This window comes from Saccopteryx bilineata, chromosome 4, assembly GCF_036850765.1.
Source record: "Saccopteryx bilineata isolate mSacBil1 chromosome 4, mSacBil1_pri_phased_curated, whole genome shotgun sequence".
Lineage (NCBI taxonomy): Eukaryota > Metazoa > Chordata > Mammalia > Chiroptera > Emballonuridae > Saccopteryx > Saccopteryx bilineata.
Window position 1 is genome coordinate 89335813 of NC_089493.1, and position 6000 is coordinate 89341812.

A 6000-nucleotide genomic window follows, 5' to 3' on the forward strand; every position below is an offset into this window, starting at 1 on the left:
CGATATGAGAGAGAGAGAGAGAGAGAGAGAGAGAGAGAGAGAAGCAAGAGGGGGAGGGGTGCAGAAGCAGATGTGAGTGTGTAAAGAGAGAGGGGTTGGGGTAAAGAAGCAGATGTGTACTATTCCTGTGTGCCCTGACCAGAAATGGAACCCAAGGACATCCACATGCCGGGCCCACGTTCTATCACTGAAATAAATGGCCAGGGCCTTTAATCTCTCAAAGTAAAATTTAAGACCAACAAACCTGAGCCATATTTAGGATTCTAATATAAAATGTATTTTTTTTTGAGAGATTCAGACACACAGACAGGAAGGGAGAGAGATGAGAAGCATCAACTCATAGTTGCATCCCATCATACATGCCGTGGCTGGGGGACTCCAGCCAAGCCAGTGATCCCTTGCTCAAGCCACCGACCTTTGAGTCCAAGCCAGTGACCATGGGATCAGGTCTATGATTCCGCTCAAGCAAGTGACACCCACACTGATGCTGGTGAGCCCGTGCTAATGCCGGTGACCTCAGGGTTTCGAACCTGGGTCCTCAGCATTCCAGCCAATGCTCTATCCACTGTGCCACCACCAGTCAGGCCCAAATACATTTCTAAAACCTTTCCAAGAAGGGGAGAGGGAGAGAATAAAAAATAGATAAATAAGTAAAAAAGGGGCAGGGGAAAGAAAAAAAATTAAAAAAGAAAAAAAGAAGGGGAGAGGGGAGGACTTGTTAGAAAGAACTGAAGAATAACCTTAGTACAAAAAATAAAAAGAAAGTTATAGGAGTTTTAGAAAGAATGTGAGGTGACAAGCATCAAGGGTCCTCATTAAAATCTCATTATATCACCCCATTAAAATTAATTAAAAAAATAAAAAAGGAAAAAGAAAAAAAAATCTCATTATGTGCCTCATTATGGCAGTTTACATATCTAAAATGAAAAGCATTGCCCTGGCCGGTTGGCTCAGTGGTAGAGTGTCGGCCTGGCATGCAAGAGTCCCGGGTTCGATTCCCAGCTAGGGCACACAGGAGAAGTGCACATCTGCTTCTCCACCCCTCCCCCTCTCCTTCCTCTCTGTCTCTCTCTTCCCCTCCCGCAGCCAAGGCTCCATTGGAGCAAAGTTGGCCTGGGCGCTGAGGATGGCTCTGTGGCCTCTGCCTCAGGCGCTAGAATGGCTCTGGTCACAACAGAGCGACATTCCAGATGGGCAGAGCATCGCCCCCTGGTGGGCATGCCGGGTGGATCCCGGTGGGGCGCATGCGGGAGTCTGTCTGACTGCCTCCCTGTTTCCAACTTCAGAAAAATACAAAAAAAAAAAAAATTAAAAGCATTATGAGAATCCCAGTTTATTACGGTAGCTCCACCATTCTTTTAGCTTCCCAGATTAAAAAACTTGGAGATAGCCCTGGCTGGTTAGCTCAGTGGTAGAGCGTCGGCCTGGCGTGCAGGAGTACCAGGTTCGATTCCCGGCCAGGGCACACAGGAGAAGTGCACATCTGCTTTTCCACCGTTCCCCCTCTCCTTCCTCTCTGTCTCTCTCTTCCTCTCCCGCAGCCAAGGCTCCATTGGAGCAAAGATGGCCCAGGCGCTGGGGATGGCTCTGTGGCCTCTGCCTCAGGTGCTAGAATGGCTCTGGTCGCAACAGAGCGAGGCCCTGGATGGGCAGAGCATTGCCCCCTGGTGGGAGTACCAGGTGGGTCCCAGTCGGGCGCATGTGGGAGTCTGTCTGACTGCCTCCCCATTTCCAGCTTCAGAAAAATACAAAGAAAAAAGAAAAAAAAAAACAAACTTGGAGATACCGTAGATTTTTATCCTCCTTTTAATCAGTCATCATATTCTAATATTTCTTTCTTCAAAATCTCTCCTGTGAATACAAAGCAAAATTTCCAATTTTAAAAGAATACAGCCTGACCAGGTGGTGGCGCAGTGGATAGAGCATCGGACTGGGATGCCAAGGACCCAGGTTTGAGACCCTGAGGTCGCCAGCTTGAGCGCGGGCTCACCTGGTTTGAGCAAAAGCTCACCAGCTTGGACCCAAGGTCGCTGGCTTGAGCAAGGGGTTACTCAGTCTTCTGAAGGCCCGCGGTCAAGGCGCATATAAGAAAGCAATCAATGAATAACTAAGGTGTTGTAATGCGCAATGAAAAACTAATGATTGATGCTCCTCATCTCTTCATTCCTGTCTGTCTGTCCCTGTCTATCCCTCTCTCTGACTCTCTCTCTGTCTCTGTTAAAAAAAAAAAACCAAAAAAAAGAATACAAAAAAACAAAGACTGACCATTAAAAAGAACATTTTCCTTTTTTTTCTTTTTATTACATGAAAGGAGAGGAGGCAGAGATGGACTCCCACATGAGCCCTAACTGGGTTCCACCCAGCAATGCTCTGCCTATATGGGGTGTTGCTCTGTTACTCAGCAACCAAGCTATTCTTAGTGCTTGAGGCAGAGGCAATGGAGCCATCCTTAGCACCTGGGACCAATTCGTTCCAATTGAGCCATCACTGTGGGAAAAGGGGGAGAGAGAGAGGGAGGGGAGAAAGAGAGAGAGAGGTGAGAGGGGAAGCGTAGAGAAACAGATGGTTGTTTCTCCTGTGTGCCCTGACTGGAAATAGAATTTGGGACATCCACACGCTGGGCTGAGCCTCGACCACTGAGCCAACCAGACAGGGCCTAAGAACACTTTTCAAAGAATTAAAAATAAGAAGTACTCACGATATACTGAGTGAAAAAAAAAACAAAGAACACCCAACTGTCATAGGGAGAAAAATATATAATCCTAGTTTTATAATAGGGAAAGTAGTTATCAGTATAAAAAAAGATCTGAAAGGAACCACTCTACACAAAAACATTAACAGTTGTTCCTTCTGTTTGGGGTGGGGTTATAACTGATTCCCCCCCATACACACACACACTTTCTCTACATTTCCTACAATAAACATGCATTACTTTTAAACTTAGAAAAAAACGGTATTTAAATAATTATTTCATTTTACTATTACTTGTCCATTCTCATTACTCTCATCCTATCTCCTCCGGTCTCTCCCTTCCCTGGGATTCTAACAACAGCTTTCTCCTTGGGGTCTCTAAGCCAGCTTCTCCCCAACTTTAATATTTCTTGTACTCATGCTCTTACAATTCATCATTCACTTATTTATTTATAGCACATGGAAGCAGAGCTGGCCATATAAACAATACACTTAAAACAGTGTTTCTCAATTTCAGGACCACTGACGGTTGGGATAATTCTTTTGGAGGGGCTGTTCTATCGTAGGATGTTTAGTAGCATTCCTGGCCTCTATCCAGTGGGCCAGCAGCACTTCCCATCTCCGCCTCTTGTGATGTTGCCAAATGTCTCCGGGAGGAGCGGCAAAATTGCCCCCATTGAGAACCATCCAATTAAGTTTTAAAACTTCCCAAATTATATCTCTCTCTGTTCATATGTGTATATATCAAGTCTAAACTTCTTTGACATATGCCTCATACAACATTCCTCATGGTCTTGCCACATCTTATTTTTCTCAATAGGAACTTTCCAAATAGGCTTATTTACTGTTCTCTAGAAAAATAACTTTCATTCTCAATTCCAACAGTTTCCTCACTAAAATTCCACCTTCTATTCAATGGACTATATCTATCCTTTGTCAGTTTTTTGCAGAAGCTTTTTTTTTAAATTTTTTTTATTTTACTTTATTTATTCATTTTGGAGAGGAGAGAGAGAGGAACAGAGAGCGAGAGGAGAGAGAGACAGGGGGGAGGAGCTGGAAGCATCAACTCCCATATGTGCCTTGACCAGGCAAGCCCAGGGTTTTGAACCGGCGACCTCAGCATTTCCAGGTCGATGCTTTATCCACTGTGCCACCACAGGTCAGGCCTCTTTGCAGAAGCTTTACTGATTTGCTCAGGTCAGTTCAGCATACCCTCACTATACTAATACAGAGTATCATGTACACATATATACATATTCGTTCGTTCGTTTGTTTGTTAACCTCATGCCCCAAACTAGACTAACCTCCCTCAGGCTTGTTGCTCCAGCACATTTCTGTTGGACAACCACTAAGCTAACACTGTGCCAGCACAGAGGCAACCAAAAGGTTGATAACTGATCAATGAACTTAATGTTCTGCTACTAACAGTGTCAACTGTTGTTTTCTTATTAAATGATTTTTCTTTTGAACCATATTTCTTGTTAGAGAGCTGATAAGTATATATAATCACTCCAAGCTTACAGTAACTACTCAATAAGTTTTCAGAATAAAAACATTAACATATAATGGTATATTTTTCAGGAACATGTAGGTTTTGAACTGTTCTCTACACTTTCAGGAAATAATACAAAGGAATTCAAACTATAAACTACAACACAAACATGAACTTTATGAACTTCATTTATCTTAAAATACCAATGGATTTTTTACTCAGTGCACAATACTTCAGTATGGTCAACAAGAGCAGGCAACTCAATTTTATAGTGTGTGAATATATGCGTACACAAACACACCTTACACAGATATATATCTCAACTCAGAGGAGTAAATAAAATGAAAGTACTTGAACTGAAAAAAAAAAGCCACATACAAAGAAGGCAACAGAGTAGCATAGACAGTCACAACCTTGACGCCAGCTTGCTTGAGTCCCAACTATTATTAGCTGTGAAACTTTGTACATGTTACTTAACTTCTCTGTGTCCAGTTTCCTTCTTGTCAAATGGGGATAAGAGTATCTGTCCCAAAGCTAAGCTCTCGAAACAGTGCTTGCTATATGAACCATAAAATAAATAGTAGCCATCGTTATTATTACGATGTTAGTTATTAGCCAAGAAAAAGCCACAATATATAAAGTTCTGATTCAAGTCTGGAGCTGGTTTTACAAAACAGCAAGATAAACTATTTACAAGTTTAAGCTATTATGTGGACTAGCTTCTCAGAATGTTTTTTGATGCTAAACTGGTGATTATTACAGAATTTCCGTCACAGTTTTTCTCTTTTTAAAATCTGCAAAGAGACTGACATAGACAACTTCGATTCCAAGGAACTTTACAAGCCTCGAGAAAACAAACCAACTCTTTGTTATCTCCATATTGAAGCCAATTTAAGAACGCAGTAAACGTCGAGAGACGTAGTTACTAAACAAATTTTCAGAAAACACAAGAAGATTTTAAACGCTATAATCAGCAATTCTTCTGCAATTATGTCAAGTTTTTGTCCTGCTACACAAAAGCTTATCTGTTAGGAAACCAAGAAGCCGTCAGAAAATGAGGAAAGACCACGGCGGGGCCCCGGCGGCTCTCCGGAAAACCTGTCCTCAAACAGGTCGCCGCACGCGCCGTCCTCCCTCCCCTCCCGGGGGTGCAGATGTCGGCTCCACCCGAGAAGTGACAGCGGGTTCCGTCCACGCCTCTCCCGGCCCGGACCCCTCGCGCCGGCAGCCTGCACCCTCGCGTCGCGGCCGGGCCGGGGCTTCACCCCCGAGACCGAGGCCTCGCCGTCCCGCCCCGCCCCGAGCACCCCGCCGCCGGCCGGCCGGCCGGCCGAGGCCCCCACGGGGCCTGCAGGTGGGCCCAGGGCGAGGCCAGGCCCAGAAACCCTGCCCCGGCAGGGCAGCTGCGGGCGCGGGGCTCGCACAGGCCCGGCCGTCACTTACCGGCGCCTCATGGTACCGCGGTGCCTCTGCCCAGCCCTAGCGCTGACAAACAGCGCCCGGAAGGCTAGCGAGTCCCGCGGCTCCCAGCCGAACCCCTCTTAGGGCCATTCAAACGCGGCCGCGCGCGGCCCGCCGGGATTGCTCCCCGCTGGGCTCCTCGCAAGCTCCGCCCAACGTTGGCCCCGCCCCTCTCAGGCCGCGCCAGGAGGAAGGGGGAAGAGGGCGTATGGCCACAATGCCCCCTTGTGGCCAAAGGTACTCACAATAGTCTTGCTACTACTGGGCAAACTGCTTTAGGAACTAAGGGTGATAAAAGTCAAAGAATGATCTGTGCTAATTACAATTTAGTGTACGTTAACTGTTGCACCAGGAGC

General features: G+C 45.8%; 1 protein-coding gene across 3 annotated transcripts in view; it reads right to left on the bottom strand.

Annotated features, from left to right (window-relative positions):
* The window catches only part of KATNBL1 (katanin regulatory subunit B1 like 1), a 50917-nt gene extending 45150 nt beyond the window's left edge, over positions 1-5767 (bottom strand). For all 3 annotated transcript variants that reach the window (XM_066277229.1, XM_066277232.1, XM_066277230.1), the window contains exon 1: positions 5627-5767. The gene's annotated coding sequence lies outside the window, so the exon portion shown is untranslated. The remainder of the gene's footprint in view (positions 1-5626) is intronic.
* Between the last annotated feature and the right edge of the window lie 233 nt (positions 5768-6000).